Genomic DNA, 18,350 nt, shown 5'->3' with positions numbered 1-18,350 from the left:
AAGGGGGGGCGATGCAGATGGAAGTGGGGAGAAGGGAGAGGAGAGAGTGAAATGCCAGACCATGGGGTTGTGGGAGAGGGAAGGGAAGGAGAGGAGAGAGATGCTAGACCATTGGAGGAGGGAAAGGAAGAAGATGGATGCCACACCAATGGGTGGGGGGGAGGGAGAGATGGAAGGGAGAGGCAGACAATTTCTGGAAGAGGCATAGAAAGAGAGCAGATGCTACCTCAGATTAGAATACAAAAGTCACGGAGTCGCCGCTCCCTTCAATCCCTCTGTATAGGTCTTAAGGTCCGCCAGGGTGTCACAGAAGTGAGGCCCAGACACCTCCTGAATGCGGACCCGGGCAGGAAACAGCACAGTGAAGTGGACCCCGTGGTTCCACAATTTGGCACAGTAGGGTGCTAGGGTGTGGCAAATCGCAGCCACCACCAGTGAATAGTCAATAAAGAGAAGCAGCCGTGTTCCCTCGTACTCCACCGAGCCAGCCTTCCTGTAGAGGGCCAAAATGTGATCTTTGGTTGCCGCATTCAGAAAGGAGGCAATCATGGGACATGGCCTGGTCTCTCCCTGGCAAAGGCTTCCAATCAGGTGAACCCCCTCCACCACTGCTCAATTCCCCGCTATGTCCATACCCACCTGTGTTGGCAGCCACTTTTCCACCAAATTCCACAAGTCCGCCTCGCATAGAATGGGGTATAATATTAGTTAGGCCTATTTTTAATAGTAACTCTCAAGCAAACAGAAACTATGCACTTATCCAGCATCTATCAATCCCCATGGGTGCTGGTTAACTGAGAGTCTACTGTATATATGAAACTCATAACCCTTCTGATAGTGTACCATGCTTTGAGAAATGTCTAATTCCCTTTTATTATCGCTATTAGCCTGATTCCACGGGATCCAGGATTCTATTAATTTACCTAAGAAAATCAGAATTGCATATCCATGCCTGCATTCAGGCAAAACTAGGATAGGATCCGCCTATTCAGTTGACATGGAATGAGATGGCAGTTTTATTCAAGATGAAAAATGTGACAGGCACTATACACAACATGAATGGAAGCCTTTTCTCCAGAATGCAGAGCTTACCAGGGATGTGTCTTTAAGAGAAAGAGGGAGGCAGTTCTGGTCTTGTAATTTCCTTCTGGGGGAGATGAAGGCTCAGGGACAAGTCAGACCTGTTCTCTCACCTCGTCTGTTTGCATTGGGTGTGTCTCAGCCTGTTCTTGCTGCCTGCAAGTACCCACTGTTTCTTTGTTGTATGCTACGATTTTCTCTCTTCTTGGGGTAAGTCTGTTTTTTTTTAAAGTAAATTTTGATATGTTTTCTCCGTAGCTGATCCAAAACATCTTGCAAGAAAACACCAATTCCTCTCTTGGGAGGTGATTTCTACAGCTTCTGGCTCTGGAAAACTTTACATCAGATACTGCTGTTTTTGCAGCCTTCTAATGAAGCTCTCAGGACTTGCGAATAACTGAGAAGCTTGTGCTTTGCATAAGTTGTTTAATAAACTTACATATCCTAGCGGGCACCAGTCCTCTGTGCACAGATAATTTGCAGTTTCTTATTACTGTACTTTTTACTGTTGGGTTATACACCGGCTTTCTGGGTTTGGAAACCTTTTTATATTGGTTTCCGAGAGAGGTGCTAAATTGTGTATGGGTAATGTTAAAAGTGTGTCAGCAAGAAAACAGTTGAGGAGTCTGTAGAAATCTGTCAGTAGATGTGTGCTTTGCAGAAGTTGGTAAGCCTGCATGGCTTGCAGAATCCCATTGCAAGAGCCTGAAAATGAGGCAGTGAAGATACTTTTCTTGGAGTGCCCTGACCTAATCAAAAATGTTAGTGCCTAAAAAAAAAATTCAACTTTTAAACTAAACTAAACCATTAGGTTTGTATACCGCACCATCTCCGCATGCGCAGAGCTCGGTCGAGATCACTTGAAAAGGAAATGTTCACAGACTAGACGTTTCTTAAACTTTTTATTGGTCCAAAGGAATTTTCTCTTTCTCAGGGAAAAATGCTTGTAAAACTGTTCTGAACTCCCCTGGGAGAACGGTATAGGAAATTGAATTTAAAAAAAAAAAAAAATCCTATACTTATTTTTTTATCGGGTAATCCACTTCTTGTAGATTTATCAGGTGGCCCTAGATCCTTCGCAAAGCCCGATACAGACTTCAATTTTTGTCCCAACACATCCGCAAACTTTTCGTTTTAATAATTGTACTCCTAGTGTAATTCACCGTGCATTAATTTGCACAGGATTTAGAGGCAGGTCAATGAGTGAAAGACCTCCACCAGTCTATCCATATACAGTAAAACCTTGGTTTGAGAGCATAATTTGTTCCAGAAGCATGCTTGTAATCCAAAGCACTCGTATATCAAAGCGAATTTCCCCCATGGGAAATAATGGAAACTCAGATGATTCATTCCACAATCCAAAAACTTTAATACAAAATACTATACGTACTTGTATTGCAAGACCTCGCTGATTTAGAACAGTCACTACACTCTGCAGCGTCAGAGAGAGAAGAACCATCGGCTCAGTTGTGATAATGTGACCCGTGTATACCATATGTACTCGTATTGCAAGACTTTGCTTGTTTAGAACAGTCACTACAGTCAGAGAGAGAACCATCGGCTTAGTTGTGATGTGTGTATACTGTATGTACTTGTATTGCAAGACATTGCTTGTATATCAAGTTAAAATTTAATAAAATGTTTTGCTTGTCTTGCAAAACACTTGCAAAACAAGTTACTTGCAATCCAAGGTTTTACTGTATTCTGGAAGGAGGCAGGTTGGCATCAGCAGCAGCCGTGATGGCTCAGAAAGGGGCTGGAATGTTAACATCAGCTGGTCAAGTCTTGAAGGAAGGGAGAAAGCTGAGGATATCGAACCCCAGGAGAGGAGGGTGGGGATGAGAGAAGCATGTCCCTAAGGAGGAAAAAAATGTGGAGGAGGTCATATGCTGGGGCAGGGAGAGAAGAGGAGATGGGGTTTGGGGAAGTAAAACGGAGGTTAGAGCCTGAAGCAGCTGAAGAAAATTGAGGGCGTCTGGGCAGCTGAGAGAGTGGAAGAAGTCAGACCCCTAATTGGGATGTGGGGGGAGGGGGGAAGAGGGAGTTGGTCTGAAGGAAACAGTGAAACTTTAGGTCGGAGCGGTGGACCAAAACCCACTCTAACAGTGCACTTCTGGAGGAATTCTACATGTAAGCCTTGCAAACTCGGCATCTTTTAAACTAAATTAGATATTGGAGGGCTGTGATTTCTATTATTTTGTCAAATTATAACATTTTTGCACATTTCTGTAAACTTTAAATATTTTGTGCAGAATCCCATAGGTCTACATTTTTTTAACGAAACCTCTAGTCTATCAGAATGTGCGAGAGCAAAACCAAGGCTAGTTTAGTGCACTCCCTGTTGGCAAGAATCAGGCTGATCCAGGCTAAAACTTTTTAAAGAGCTTGTTTACTAAGCAGTAATGTATGCTAACCATCACCGCGTCCGTATTATTCCTATGGGCTATAAGGCACTACTGTCTACTAGCATTCGCTAAGTTTTTAGTAAACATGACCCTTATTCTCCAAGGATCTGAATTTTATATTCAGGTTTTCCAGTGTGAGGGGTGAGCTGTTCTTTTTTTCTTTAGTACACATTGAAATGATTATATCATTTCCCTATCTTTCAACTGTGTTTCTTTTTTTTGGGGGGGAGGGAACATTACCAATTACCAAGCTAATGACATTCTGTTGAGGCTTTTAATTATCATTTTGACACATCTATATTCATATTTTTAATGAAATAAAATAGTTGATGACAGAAGTTATTTAGAGCTCTTATTCTGAGGCTTTCCCCAGCTTTTAGGACTGATGATCTTGGTCTGAATGCTGCTGTCTTTTATCTCCCTCCTTTGTTCTCTCTCCTTGGAGGCGGTGCCAAGAAGGAACGGGCTAGATCCTGCCACTGCTGGGCGCGGTACGATAGTTTCCATGCTGTACCAGTCACAGCTAGTTCCTACTCTATCTGTGGGAAAAGTGCTGTGCTGCCACTTAGTCTGTGCACTTCTGTTGCCTGGGGCTTTCCTATGCACCGCCACTCCAAGAGAATTCTAACATATTTGGAACTGTGTGCATAGGACAAACGAAATGATTTGCTATGATTTTAATTTGCAGTAACAGCTGCAAAGAGAAGTCAAAATGAGTCTGTCCTCCTTATGCAGGACAGTTCTATCCTGTTGCCTTCCTCCTGCTCAAATCCATTGACAGCTGATTCGCCTGGATTAATTTTGTGTGTGTGAGCATATGCATGTGTCCATAAACAATGTTTTAACTGCCTTAAAAGTTGTACAAATAGCCTAAATCGAGGTTCTCTGAATCTTGTACTGTGGTGATCTCTCCTCTCCAGGGCTGGTACACTAACAGTCTGTTAGTACAAGAAATATTATCCAGGGCATGTATTTGCGGCTTCCTCCCCTGGGGCTCTGGGCCTGCCTTTTTCTTTCAGGCCTCCACAGAGCCTGCATTGTTGCTGTGGTGACTCAGGACTTATTCCACCAGGCTGGGTTCCATCCCTGCCTCTGATTGGTGAGGCCAGATCCCAGGGACAGGCTGCTGGGGCAAGTGTGCCAGTCTCTTAGGTAATAAGGCCCTTGTTGCTTTTTTCATCCAAACTCAGATTTTCTCTGCATTTTTAAGGCAGGTTGGATGCATAAAAACAAGAAACATTCAGCTAAACAGATGTAGAAAATCTTTCATGATTTTGCTCATACCACCTTTAGCTCTATAGCTCCCCCTTTTTATTTCAGCACTGAAGATGTTGCAGATGCACGAACAAAATCCAATTATGGTACTACCAATTAACTACAATAATTGATGACATAAATTTACTGCTAGTTTGTGGCTTGTTTGCCAATTAATGTGTGCACATCTTTGATTTGTGGACACATTTCAGCGCCATATCTACACCCTATATAGAATCAAAATGGTTGTAACTAGAGCATGACAAGGGGACAACTTTTTTTTCATCCCTGCAGGAATTCAATTTCCCCATCCCATCTCTGCAAGTTTTTCGCTGTCACTGCCCCATTCCTGTAAGTTTGGCCTTAACCGCACAAATCTCGAACACTTACAATTTTAAAGTGTTTGATGCTTGTGCATATGAGGACAGAGCTTGCAGGAATGTGGCAGGGATAGGAAAATTCACCGGGACGGGACAGGGAAAAATTTGTCTCCTTGTCATTCTCTAGTTGTAACCAAGCATACCGATTATCTGTAGTATTTTCCAAATGGGACATTGCGGCAAAAAATCTTCAGTGTGAGAGCCAGAGCCATTATAACATAAAGTAGCCAGGATGCAGGCAGGAGTAGGGTGGGGGATCCTCTCTGAAGCTAGCTAGTGTGGAATGATTTGTATAATTAATTTATTCACTTTTCTATACTGTTCTCCCAGGGGAGCTCAGAATGGCTTCCATGAATTTATTCAGGGACTCAAGCATTTTTTCCTATCTTTGCCGGCGGGCTCATGTACCTGAGGCAAGTCTGACAAAGATGGTAAAACAAAGTTGACAAAGCATGGTAAAAATGTATGAGTTTTGTAAACTTGAACCTTCTGCTAGAGATACGAGTGTTTCTGGCAGGCAGAGCAGGTTCTGGCTTAGTCTCCATTAAAAAATAAAAGCACATTTTAGAACTAATTAATAATAAGAATATACAACCCTTTCCAATAGTTTTAAAAAGTGAAGTTTTTACCAGAGGTAGAACCTAAATTGAAACAGATTTAAAGTTAGGAGCAGAGCTCAAACTCTCTGTTTAAAACAAAGGGCTAGATTCACTAAAGATAGCAATTCAATCGCTGTTGGCTGATTCTCTAGCCAATTTTGAAACAGCGATTTGCCTGTAAACTCCCCGACTCGATTGCTCAGGAGAAGCAGCCTCTTGTCACTGCTGTCAGGGCTTCTGCTGGATTTTTTTTTTTTTTATGGACCAGATATTTGTGTGTATTACACATGGAAAATATCAGGCCAATAAAAAAAAAGCCTCCCCCCCACCCGACAAAGCGCTCCATCTCTTCCCCCTCCCCGAACCCCCAGACTGGAGCATGTAGGGGCTTTCCAAAACCCCAGCGAAGGACTTCAAACATAAGGATCTTTTCAGGCAGAATATATCTTATGTTAATCAGGTCTTCTATTCTGCCTTTACCTATTCAGTTCAAGGTTAGATTACAGTATAAGAGGTTGAGTCAGTTACCCAGTAAGTTATAATGGACAGTTTGACATGGACATTCAATAGAGTTGCTAGTATAGGTAGATCAGTACAGTTATTAATACAGTTAGATCATACTTACAAATACATAGTTCCATGTTCAAGTAGGTCATCATTGGCCTAGGAGTTTCATTAGACACTTTAGAAATGAACTTTTACAGTTGCTATTTCATAGGGTTACCATATTTTAAAAAAGAAACCCCCGGACACATGACCCTGCCCCGTTCTGCATCCAGCCCTGTCCAGTTCTGCCTCTACCCCCTCCCCATTTGACCCTTCAGCCCCACCCCCAGAAAGACTCCTCTCTTTGCAAGGAGCTCCGGCCACGTCTGGAAGGATTGGTGCATGCGCAGATATGTGTGACGTCCTCTGCACATGCTCAGAGGCCCTCCAGATGTAACTGGAGCTTGTAGGGGCTTTCCAAAACCCAGACAAATGCCAGGATTTAGAAAGTCAGTCCGGGAGCCCAGACAGTCCTCTAAAAAGAGGACGTCCGGATTTTCCCGGACGTCTGGTAACCCTATCATTTCAGTTACTTCAGGGTTGACTCCCTGTCTTGGTATAGAAATGCTTTTAAAATCTGGCAGATACTATAATTTGCAAGTGGCTACTAGGTCCTCTTTCATAAGACTTTGCCCATTATCTGGGAAGGAAAGGGGGGACTTGTAGCCTGTAGGGTGAGTGGCCTTTGTCTCTTCCTATTCAGTTCAGGGAAACTTTTCGATTTGATTCAATTTAGCCTATTGAATCGATTTTTTGATTCGATTCACTTTCAATGACACAGCTTTTTAAGTTTAAAAGCTGAATCAATATTTATTGTAAAATTAAACAAGCCAGATTAATACAGATCGATCCTGCACAGTCAAAGCTAACAGAAAACCATGTCCTTTTCATACACACAGAACAAAGATATATCCTCGCCCAGTATGAAATAAGTAATTACAAACTACAGATAGAAATATGTAGACAAAAGTTAAACATCCAAGATGCCAGACTCCGCATATAATGCAACACTAAAGAAACAGTAACACATGTCCTCAAATAATAATAATTTTTTTTTTTTTTTATTATTATTTATTTATAAAATTTTACAATATTTCCAAGCATATACATCTTGCACAGCAAAGTGAGACCAAACAACATATTAAACTAAAATTCCATAATTAATATTACTACAAGGAAATACTTAATCTAGCTGATCTCACACTAGTCCTCAATATTATTGGATCCATCATTGAGAGTAGAACTTATATAATTCAAATTAATTAAATAAGAAAAATCCTTATCTGACTAAAGTGCAGGGAACTAACTTTCCATAGACGTTTTATGTTGTTATTCCTTTTTCTAGACGTTTCATTGAGAGAAAACTAATCAGTTGAGATGGCTCTGTGAATATATACTTCAATGATAAATATCTCACTACACATTTACACGGATATCTCAGAAAGAAAATACCCCCTATTTGAGTCACTCCAGGTTTTAGAATTAAAAATTCTTTCCTTCTTTTCTGAGTCTCCCTAGAGACATCAGGAAAAATAATAATAATAATTTTATTCTTATATACTGCCTAAGCCATAATAGTTCGAGGCGGTTTACAACAAGAAATACTGGACAAGCAGTAGAAAGATACATATCATCTGAAATACAGTATTAAAATAAGAATAAAAATGAGTTAAAAAGTTAACAATAAGCCTTTAAATTCGATTCAAAAATCGATCAAACAGCTGGGTTTTTACTAATTTTCTAAAAGTGAGATAAGAAGGCACATGCATAAAGATATTACCCAACCAGTCATTCATTCTGACAGCTTGAAAAGCAAGGGTTCTATCAAAAAGTCTTTTATACCTACAAGCTTTTACTGTTGGAAAAGTGAACAAATGAATTCGATGTGTGGATCTGTTAGAACAGTCCAAGGAAAAATGCGAAACCAGGTAGGCAGGTGCCATACCAAATAATAATAATAACTTTATTTTTGTATACCGCAATACCACAAAACAGTTCAGAGCGGTTTACAGGAGAAGAGACTGTACATTTACAGTGAAGATGCAGAGTCAGATTAACCAGGGTAAAGTAACCAGTAAAAATAACAATTAAAATTAAAAAGTAAGATAGGTACTTAGAAATTCCCTTACTGTCCCGAAGGCTCACAATCTAACTAAAGTACCTGGAGAATAACAAAGAAGTGAAAAATAGAGATAGGGGAAAAATAAGAAATAAACATTCTAACAAGATTACATTGATCTAAAATACTTTGGAAGGATGAAGAGAGGAGAGAAAGGAATATATACAGTTACAAGGGAGTGCAGGATGAGGATAGTAAGATCCGGGGAAGAAGAGGTATATAGGTGAGGAAGGAGAGGAAAGGAAGGAAGGATGGGGTTAGAGAAATTTATCAAAGAGGTAAGCTTTGAGAGATTTTCTGAAGGATAGGTAGGATGGGGCAAGAGAGATGAGGGTGGTAAGGCAACCATTCCATTTGCCAGCTTGAAAAGAGAGGGTTTTGTCCAGGAATCTTTTGTAAATACATCCCTTTGGCGAGGGGAAGGCAAACAGGTGGGCATTGCGTGTTCAGTTAGAGCCTGGGAACACAAAGTGACATGACAGGTATATCGGGGATGATCCAGTCAAGGTTTTAAAGCAGAGGCAGGCGAATTTGAAGATGACCCTTGCTTCAATTGGAAGCCAATGAAGTTTTCTGTAGAAGGGGCTAACATGGTCAGACTTTTTGAGGCCATAGATGAGGCGGACGGCGGTGTTCTGAATAAGTCTAAGACGTTTAATGGTTTTCTTGTAGGAACCCAAATATATGTTGTTGCAATAATCCAAGGTGCTTAAGATTAAGGACTGGACCAGCAAACTGAAGGTGGAGAAATCAAAGTAGTGTTTGATAGAACGGAGTTTCCAAAGGGTAGGAAAACATTTTTTGACCTGAACATTGGTATGATCTTCAAAGGTGAGGCAGCGGTCCAGGATGACTCCGAGAATTTTAATGGTGGGATTGATTGGATATGTTAGACCGTTGAGTTGCAGGGTGGTGGTCGTAAGTTTGTGGTTGGGACTTGCAAGGAAAAATTTGGTTTTATCTGGGTTTAGTTTCAGTTTGAAGCGAGTGGTCCAATTTTCAACCATGGTGAGGACAGTTGAGATGTGTTGTACTGTCTCTTGTGACAGTGAGGTAATAGGGATGATGATTGTGATGTCATCTGCATAAATGTAGGATTTCAGGTTTCGGTTCGATAGCATGTGTCCCAGTGATGCCATATAGATGTTGAACAGAGAAGGTGATAGGGGGGAGCCTTGGGGAACTCCACAGGGGTTGCACCATGTATGGGAGAAGGTTCTATCGTTATGAACTTGATAGGTGCGTTTTTTTAGGAAGCCTGTAAGCCAAGATAGTACTTGCCCGGAAATGCCAATGGAATCGAGGCAGCTAAGCAGTATATCATGGTCTACTAGGTCGAATGCACTGCTGAGGTCAAACTGGAGTAGCAGTGCGCTGTTACCCAATGAGAATAGTTGGAGGAGGTGATCGGTTAATGAGGCTAGAACGGTTTCCGTGCTATAGTTGGTTCGGAATCCTGACTGGGAATCGTGAAGGATATTCAATTTTTCTAGGTAATCTATGAGGTTGCAATTGACAAGACCTTTCATGATTTTGAGGAAGAGAGGAATATTGGCAATAGGTCTGTAATTGGCGACTGCAGAGGATGGTTCCTTGGGATTTTTGATTAACGGAGACACGAGGATGTGGCCGAGTTCCAGCGGGAAGAAACCAGTAGACAAGCAGAGAGTGATCCAGTTGAAGAGTTCGGCTTTGAAGGGGAGGGGGGCAGTTTTCATGATGGGTGGAGGGCAGTTATCTAATAGGCAGTTGGATTTATAATATTTAGAGTATAACTTAAGGAATAGGTTCCAATCAGGGTTATTGAAGCGAGACCAGGTCATGTCGGCCATTGAACTATCATTTTCTGGGGTAGGTAGCTGGATAGATGGGTAAGTGTTGGATGTTGCGAGGGATGCTTTCAAGTTAAGAATTTTACTTGCGAAGTAAGTCGGCTAGATTAGTTGGGGAGGGTGGTAGTTCTGTGGGGGAGCTTTTATGAAGGTCAGTGTCAAATAAGGAATTAACTAGTTTGAAGAGTTTATTGCAGTTCAGGGATGGGCAGTTGATAGTTTGGGAGTAGTATTTGTGGCGCTTTTCTTTGATCATTCTTTTGTATTCTGAAACTTTTATTCGCCAGGAGTGTCTATCAGTGTTTGTGCCTGATTTGCACCAGGTCCTTTCCAGCTTGCGTACTTCTCGTTTCAGGGTAAGTAAGTCGGCATCGAACCAGTTGGCAGATGTGTGGAATTTTTTCTTGCATAGTTTCCGAGGAGCAATGTCGTTTAAGACCTGATTACTGAATAAATAGTGATTTAAAACAGATACAAATAAATTTAAATAAAACTCTTGTCTCAATTGGCAACCAATGCAATTTTTTTAAAATAAAGGACTAATATGTTCCCATTTTTTCAAATAAAAAATCAGTCGAACTGCTGAGCTTTGAACAACTCGAAGTCTATTAAGGGAGTTCCTGCAAGTTCCCAAATAAATAATATTACAATAGTCCAGCATACTTAGTATGGAAACAGAATGAAAATGCATCAAAATATTTTTTTATAGTTTGAAGTTTCCATAAAACCAAAAAACATTTTTTAACTAATTGATCAGTATGTTCTTCTAAAGATGTCAATCCAACATCACACCCAAAATTTTTATTGTATCGGCTATAGGGAAATCTTGACCATTCAAGAATATTGATGCTTCCTTAATTTTGTCATTGGGACTTGCCAAAAAAATCTTAGGGCTTCTTTTACTAAGGTGTGCTAGCATTTTTAGCATGCTGAAGATTAGCGCATGCTAACCCCTGCACTACACGAAAAATAATAATGCAAGCTCTATGGAGGTGTTAGCGTGTAGCGAGCGCTAAAACCGCTAGCGCAGCTTAGTAAAAGGAGCCCTTAGTTTTATCGGGATTAAGGGCTCCTTTTACTAAGCCACATTAGGGCTTTAATGCACGGAATAGCGCACGCTAAATTGCTGCCATGTAGCGTGGGTTTAGTGCACGCTAAAATGCATGCGCTAGAAACGCAAACGCGGTTTAGTTTAAGGAGCCTTAAGTTTTAATTTAAAATTCATCATCCACTGTCCAATATGGTTTAGAATGGAAGATAAATGGTTTATAATCTCAGGTGTCAAGTTGGTAAGGGGAATAACTAAGGTAATATTGTCCGCATACATATAAAATTTTACTTTTAAACTATGCAGCAGGTTCTCTAGTGAAGCAAGATAACGTTAAACAACGAGGAGCGTCACAAGGGATTGTCCAGCAACGTGAAGACTTATCTTCACCATAAACTTGATAAGATCTTTTTGTTAAAACTCCCTGAAACCATTTTAAAACATTACCAGAAATTCCTATGGATTCCAGACAATCGATCAAAATTATGTGATCAACTAAGTCAAAAGCACTACTCAAATCTAGTTGCAAAACCAATGCACTTGTGCCTTGACTAAATAGGCACAAGAAAAAAATCTAACAACGAGGTAATAACCGTTTCAGTACTAAAACCAGTTCGGAAACCTGACTGATTGTCCTGCAATATACTAAATTTTTCCAAATATGTTACTAGATCTTGCGATTGCTTCCTGGAACAATTTGTCAAGGAAAATACAAGAGGAAACGCAGTTTTGGACTTAATTCTAAGTGGACTACGAGGACCGGCGCAAGGTGTAGAAGTAGAGAGGATGCTGGGATCAAAAAATGATCTGCTTCAACCTGGACACGGGGACGAAACATCGATCCAGAACGACGGCCACGGTGCTGAACTTCCGAAAAGGGTATTACGAAGGAATGAGACTCATGGTGGGGAAGAAGATCAAGAAGAGGATAAGCACTGTAAAGACGCTAGAGCAAGCATGGTTCCTTTTTAAGGACACAGTCACCGAGGCGCCAAAATCTATATATACTACATATCAACAAGGAATCCAAGAGGAAAAAGAAGGAACCAGCATGGTTCACTGTAGCAGTGAAGGAAGCGATTAGGGACAACAAAACTTCTTTAAGGAATGGAAAAGGTCAAAAACGGATGAAAACTGGAATAAGCACAAAGCATCAACGCAGGTACCATAAGGCAGTAAAAGGGGCCAAAAGAGACTATGAGGAAAAAATAGCCAATGAGGCGAAAAACTTCAAGCTGTTCTTTCGATATATTAAGGGGAAATGACCCGTGAAGGAAGCGGTGAGGCCGTTGGATGATCGAGGAATGAAGGGAGTGCTAAAGGAAGACAAAGCCATCGCCAACAAACTGAACACATTTTTTTTGTCTGTGTTTACCGAAGAGGATATACGCAACATACCGGAAGCTGACAAGCTAAATGTGGGAAACGAAGACGGGAAACTGACAGGGTTGACGGTCAGTCTAGAAGAGGTATGCCAGCAGATTGATAGGCTTAGAAATGATAAATCCCCAGGACCGGATGGCATCCATCTGACGGTCATCAAGGAACTGAAAGGGACTATAGCTGAACTGCTTCAACTAATAGCCAATCTGTCGATCAAATCGGGAAGGGTTCCAGAAGACTGGAAGGTGGCGAATGTTACCCCGATATTCAAGAAAGGTTCAAGGGGTGATCCGGGAAACTACAGACTGGTGAGTCTGACCTCAGTACCGGGAAAGATGGTAGAGTGGCTGATAAAGGACTGCATCATTGAGCACCTTGACGGATACGGCCTGATGAGGACCAGTCAGCACGATTTTAGCAAAGGCAGATTGTGTTTGATGATCTTGCTACACTTCTTTGAGGGAGTAAACAGACAGATAGACAAGGGCGACCCGGTCGACATTGTATATCTGGATTTTCAGAAGGCATTTGACAAGGTTCCACATGAACAACTACTTTGGAAAATTTCAAGCCATGGAATCGAGGATTAAATACTCACGTGGATTAAAAACTGGCTGGAGCAGAGGAAACAGAGAGTGGGGGTAATACTCAGAATGGAAAAGCGTCATCAGTGGGGTGCCACAGGGCTCGGTGCTTGGACCAGTGCTCTTCAAGATCTTTATAAATGATCTGGACATTGGTACGACGAGTGAGATAATTAAATTTGCGGACGATACGAAGTTAGTCAGAGTAGTGAAGACACAGAGGGATTGCGAAGATCTGCAACGTGACATAATCAGGCTCGAGGAATGGGTATCAACATGGCAGATGAGGTTCAACATGGATAAGTGTAATGTGATGCATGTAGTTAACAAAAATCTCATGCACGAATACAGGATGTCCGGGGTGGTACTTGGAGAGACCTCCCAGGAAAATGACATGGGAGTTATGATTGACAAGTTGATGAAGCCGTCTGTGCAATGTGACATTGTATATCTGGATTTTCAGAAAGCTTTTGACAAGGTTCCACATGAACGACTACTTCGAAAAATTGCAAGTCATAGAATCGAGGGTGAAATACGTGGATTAAAAATTGGGTGGCGGATAGGAAACAGAGAGTGAGAGTAAATGGATAATACTCGGACTGGAAAAGCGGCACCAGTGGAGTGCCACAGGGTTCGGTGCTTGGACCTGTGCTCTTCAACATATTTATAAATGATTTGGAAATTGGTACGACGAGTGAGGTGATTAAATTTGCGGACAAAGTTATTCAGAGTAGTGAAGACGCAGGAGGATTGCGAACATCTGCAACGTGACATAAGCACGCTCGAGAAATGGGCCATGACATGGCAGATGAGGTTCAACGTGGATAAGTGTAAGGTGATGCATGTCGGTAACAAAAATCTTATGCACGAATACAGTATGTCCTGGGCGGTACTTGGAGAGACCCCCCAGGAAAGAGACTTGGGAGTACTGGTCGACAAGACAATGAAGCCATCTGTGCAATGTGCAGCGGCGGCAAAAAGGGCAAACAGAATGCTGGGAATGATTAAGAAGGGGATCACGAACAGGTCGGAGAGGGTTGTCATGCTGCTGTACCTGGCCATGGTGCGCCCTCACCTGGAGTACTGCGTCCAGCACTGGTCACCGTACATGAAGAAGGACACGGTACTACTTGAAAGGGTCCAGAGAAAAGTGACTAAAATGGTAAAGGGGCTGGAGGAGTGAGAGATTAGAGAAACTGGGCCTCTTCTCCCTTGAAAAGAGGAGACAGAGGGGACATGATAGAAACATTCAAGATACTGAAGGGAATAGACTTTGTAGATAAAGACAAGTTGTTTACCCTCTCCAAGGTTGAGAGAACGAGAGGACACTCTCTAAAGTTGAAAGGGGATAGATTCCATACAAACGTGAGGAAGTTCTTCTTCACCCAGAGAGTGATGGAAAACTGGAACGATCTTCCAGAGGCTGTTATAGGGGAAAACACCTTCCAGGGATTTAAGACAAAGTTGGACGGGTTCCTGTTAAACCAGTACGTAAGCAGGTAGGGCTGGTCTTTGACCTGGGGGCCACCGCGGGAGCTGACTGCTGGGTATGATAGACCACTGGTCTGACCCAACAGTGGCAAATTCTTATGTTCTTAACCAATCCCTCCATCAGCTTAGTAAACAAAGGAATTGGTCGATAATTGGATGTCAAAGAGATAGATTCCTTAGGATTTTTTTATAATGGATGTAATCAAAATATAACTTAATACCTCAGGGACTGTACCACTCTATAGTAAAAAAGAAATCCAGTCAAACAGCTTAGCTTTAAAAGTGACAGGAGCAACTTTCATAATATTTGATGGACAACAATCTAACCTATAATTCAAAGGGGATGGAACTCCTCTCATATGAGGAAAGACTAAAGTGCGTAGGGTTCTTCCGCTTGGAAAAGAGGCGGCTGAGGGGAGATATGCTTGAAGCTTACAAAATCCTGAGTGGTATAGAATGGGTACAAGTGCATTTATTTTCTTACTCCGTCAAAAACTACAAAGATTAGGGAACACTCAATGAAGTTACAAGGAAATACTTTTAAAACCAATAGGAGGAAATGTTTTTTCATTCAGAGAATAGTTAAATTCTGGAACATGTTGCTGAGAGGCGATATGATTGAGGTCTACATAATCCTGAGTGGTGTAGAACAGGTACAAGTGAATCATTTTTTGCCTATCAAATATTATAAAGATCAGTGGACACTCAATGAAGTTACATGGAAATACTTTTAAAATAAATAGGAGGAAATATTTTTCCACGAAAAGAATCATTAAGCTCTCAAACTTGTAGACTTCAATCATATCACCCCTCAGCCCTCATTTCCAAGCTAAAGAGCCGTAGCCTCTTTAGTCTTTCTTCATATGAGAGGAGTTACGTCTCCTTTATCATCTTGGTTGCTCATCTTTGAACCTTTTCTAATTCTACTCTTTTTTTGAGATACGGAGATCAGAATTGAACACAGTACTCAAAGTGAAGTTGCACCATAAAGTGATAAAGAAGCATTATAATGGTGTTATTTACTATCCCTTTCTTAATAATGCCTAGCATCTTATGTGCTATTTTGGCAGAATAGCACTGGTCCCAGTACATATCCCTGCAGCATTCCACTATTCACTCTTCTCCATTGAGCAAAATGGCCATTGACCCTATACTCTGTTTTATGCCCCATAACCAATTCCTATCCACAACCGAACATTACCTCCTATCTGTGTCTGAATTCAAGAGGGCCTGGGAGAGGCACGTGGAATCTCTCAGAGAGAGAAAGAGATAACGGTTTCTGTGGATGGGCAGATTAGATGGGCCATTTGGCCTTTATCTGCCGTCATGTTGCTATGTTTCTATCTCATGATTCTTTAATTTTTTCAGGAGTCTCTCATGAGGAGCTTTGTCAAAAGCTTTCTGAAAATCAAGAATGGGGCTCATTTTCAGTATGGGGCTCATTTTCAAATCAGTATGGAACTTTGTAAGGCTAAGGGCTTTGAAAATCCACCTCTATAGGGCTCATAATCGAAACAGAAATATGTCTATAAACCCGCCCAAGTTGGCACTTGGATGATCAAAAAGAGAGGTCGTCCAAGTGCTGATAATCGAAACAGGGTTTTAGAAATATCCAGAGACTTTTTAGGCTTCTGAATCCTGCTGTGCACCCAGAGCAGAAAGGGGCATTTTTGGAGGAGTGGTTAGGGCAGGATGTGGGTTGACCTAGACTTAGCCGTACTGCAGGGATAATTAAAAGTTTGACGAGACTGTTTAGACAGAACTTATACATTATGACTTAGGCGATTTTAAAACAGATATAAGTGCCCAAAAGGTATCCAAAGTGACCAGAGAACAACTGCAGGGACAAAGTAAAGACCCACATACACTCCCTCCGTGTTCACTGACCCTTCAGAACACAATAAAAATCAGAATAAAAATGTACGTACCTGCTTCCAGAACATCAGCACTTGGCATAGGAAAGCCTAGTAGAGCTGCACAGAAGTGGCTTAAGTAGTCTGGGGGGTGGGCTAGTGAACCATAGAGAGGAGGACCCAGGCCCATAAGCCACTCTAACCACTACATTAATGGTGGAAAATGTGAACCCCCTCCCAAACCCCTACTCTCCTGCTATATAGGTGCCACCTGCAGCAATAAGGGCTATTGGGCATGTAGACAGGTAGGTATAGTGGATTTTGGGGGCTCACCATGACCTATAAGGGAATTCTGGGGAGATGTTTATGTAGTACCATTTTTGTGAAGTTCATAGCAGTGCCCTGTAAGGTACCCCACTGCTCTCTTACCATGTCTGGGTGGCCAGTCCATCACTTTGCTGGCCCCTCCCATGTCCAACAGGTCTTGTTCTGTTCGTTTCAGACTTGGACGAATATTTGGTCGAGAATGTGGTCTGGTGGTCTGAACGATCAAACACCTAGACGTACAGAGAGACAATTTAAAAAAAAAAAATCTTTTGGACATACTTTTCAAGAATGGACCTTTTGCGACTGCCAACTTTGGACGACTAGCACCCTATGTCCAAATTGGACTTAGATGTTTCTTTCAATTATGGCCCTCTATGTCTACCAGCTCACCTTTATCCAAATGTTTATTCACACCTTCAAAGAAATGAAGCAAGTTGATGAGGCAAGGCTTCACTTGGCTGAACTCATGCTGACTCTGATCATGTGTTCCGTAATGTTAATCTTTATAATAGTTTCTATTATCTTGCCTAGAACTAAAGACAGGCTTGCCTGTTTGTAATTTCCCGGATCACTCTGCAACCCTTTTTAAAAGTCGGTGTTACATTGGCACCCTCCAATCTTCAGGTACTATGGACAATTTTAACGACAGGTCATAACAGCAGAGCAGCAATTTCATGTTTGAGTTCTTTCAGTATGTTGAGGTGTATACCATCAGTCCAAGTTATGTATTACTCTTTAACTTGAACTGGCTACTACTGAAAACAGGATACTGGGCTAGATGGACCTTTGAACCAGTATGGGAACTTTTATGTTCATATTATGTAGCTAGCTTGCTATATATAGTTTTTGGAATTTTTTTGTCAAAACTTGAGTTGCTTTTCTCAGTCTTTGACTGGTCTTATGCATTATTATATAGAAAATCTAAATTCTGCACAAAGTCCTTAAAAGCCATGAAAAATAGCAGCTGTACCTTAATAATCAATCCATAGACCTGCATTGACCACTCAATAGCCCATATAAGGTCCACAATAAGATGCGTATTTCTATAATTAGTGAAAACGCATCCTCAGTGTGAAGAAATAAGCAAAAGGAATCGGCAACAACTGTTCCAACGCTCCCTTAAGCTCAAAAAGCACTTAAAGCTCACTTAAAGCTGCACACTATCATGGGATACGTTAAGTGTGTCTAAATTAAATGTAACTCAAAGTGCACAAAAATATATAAAATTTTGTAGGGCTCATAAAGAGCTATTTAGTAAATTTTAGTAAATCAATGTAGTAGGAAACTGAACTGAAACAACCCCCTTTGAATCAATGAAAACATTTAACAAGAAACACTTAGCTGATTTAGGCAGTTTAGCATTGTAATTTTCAACCAGAGCTGATTTCAGAGGCAAAATCAGCCACTTTCATCAGGAACCAACGCCAAACGTTATACAAAAAGGCTGCA

General features: G+C 41.3%; 1 protein-coding gene across 1 annotated transcript in view; it reads left to right on the top strand.

Annotated features, from left to right (window-relative positions):
- The first annotated feature begins 1,141 nt into the window (after window positions 1-1,141).
- FXYD3 (FXYD domain containing ion transport regulator 3) overlaps window positions 1,142-18,350 on the top strand; it is a 72,270-nt gene continuing 55,061 nt past the window's right edge. The window contains exon 1 of the mRNA XM_033963405.1: window positions 1,142-1,290. The gene's annotated coding sequence lies outside the window, so the exon portion shown is untranslated. The remainder of the gene's footprint in view (window positions 1,291-18,350) is intronic.

The sequence above is a fragment of the Geotrypetes seraphini genome, chromosome 11 (assembly GCF_902459505.1).
Source record: "Geotrypetes seraphini chromosome 11, aGeoSer1.1, whole genome shotgun sequence".
Lineage (NCBI taxonomy): Eukaryota > Metazoa > Chordata > Amphibia > Gymnophiona > Dermophiidae > Geotrypetes > Geotrypetes seraphini.
The sequence above is the reverse complement of the archived record's forward strand: the minus strand, read 5'-3'. Positions and strand labels throughout refer to the sequence as shown.